Below are 1,363 nucleotides of genomic sequence, written 5' to 3'. Positions count from 1 at the left end.
GGTCGGGTCGGTGCTGGAGGAAATTCTTGTAATTTTATCTTTAATTAAAATTTTTATTGTTTCCCATCAGAACCAAGGAGCTGAGGAATAAAAACTGTTCTTATGTAAAGTTTGATTTATGCTCCAAGGATCAGATGGATCAGAACCAGAACCTGAGACCACTACCAGGACCAGGCTGCACAGAGAAGAGCTGGCAGCTGAAACAGAACCAGAGTTCTTCATGTCGCCTCCTGCTGGTCAGAACCGGGTCAAACATTCCTGCTGGTCTCTGTGCCACATTTCATCAGCTCAGTTCTGGACTCTGACCCGGCTCGGTTCTGGACTCAGCCCGACGCGGTTCACCTCCTGTTTTTCCTCTGATGGTTCTGGACTCTGACCCGGCTCGGTTCACCTCCTGTTTTTCCTCTGATGGTTCTGGACTCTGACCCGGCTCGGTTCTGGATTCAGCCTGACCCGGTTCACCTCCTGTTTTTCCTCCGATGGTTCTGGACTCTGACCCGGCTCGGTTCTGGACTCTGACCCGGCTCGGTTCACCTCCTGTTTTTCCTCTGATGGTTCTGGACTCTGACCCGGCTCGGTTCTGGATTCAGCCTGACCCGGTTCACCTCCTGTTTTTCCTCCGATGGTTCTGGACTCTGACCCGGCTCGGTTCTGGACTCTGACCCGGCTCAGTTCTGGACTTGGCCCGACCCGGTTCACCTCCTGTTTTTCCTCCGATGGTTCTGGACTCTGACCCGGCTCGGTTCTGGACTCTGACCCGGCTCGGTTCACTTCCTGTTTTTCCTCTGATGGTTCTGGACTCTGACCCGGCTCGGTTCTGGACTCGGCCCGACCCGGTTCACCTCCTGTTTTTCCTCCGATGTGGGTCAGGAAGTTGCAGATTAATTTATTCAGAACTTTATTTAAAGTTTGTTGTAGGTTGTGGAGAACGGGTCGGCAGGTTCTGGTTCTTCAGGCATCAGAACCTTTTCGATGTTTTTTAAAAGTTAAATTTTCTGTAAACTTTGATACATTTTCAAACATGAAATAAATGAAAAAAGTAGAATTTGTTTTGATAAAATGTTTGGTTTGATTTATCAGAAATGTAAAAACTTTTCACAGAATTTGGTTCTGGACCGTTTGGTTCTGGAGGCTCTGGTCCAGTTTTCCTCTGGGGTTCTGAAGAACCAGTTCAGTTCTGGATTCAGAGGGGAACACCGTCGCCCTCATGTGGACAAATGATGTAAAACCAGATTTAATTTGATGTCATCAGACTGAAGTCAGAATAATTTAAATAAACTTTATTTTGAAATTTCCCTCAGAAACATGTTTAAGTTTTATTTTTCTTCAGGTGATGAGTCCAGAGGTCCTGAATGTCCTCCTG

Source organism: Austrofundulus limnaeus, unplaced genomic scaffold, assembly GCF_001266775.1.
Source record: "Austrofundulus limnaeus strain Quisiro unplaced genomic scaffold, Austrofundulus_limnaeus-1.0 Scaffold1447, whole genome shotgun sequence".
Taxonomy (NCBI): domain Eukaryota; kingdom Metazoa; phylum Chordata; class Actinopteri; order Cyprinodontiformes; family Rivulidae; genus Austrofundulus; species Austrofundulus limnaeus.
The sequence above is the reverse complement of the archived record's forward strand: the minus strand, read 5'-3'. Positions refer to the sequence as shown.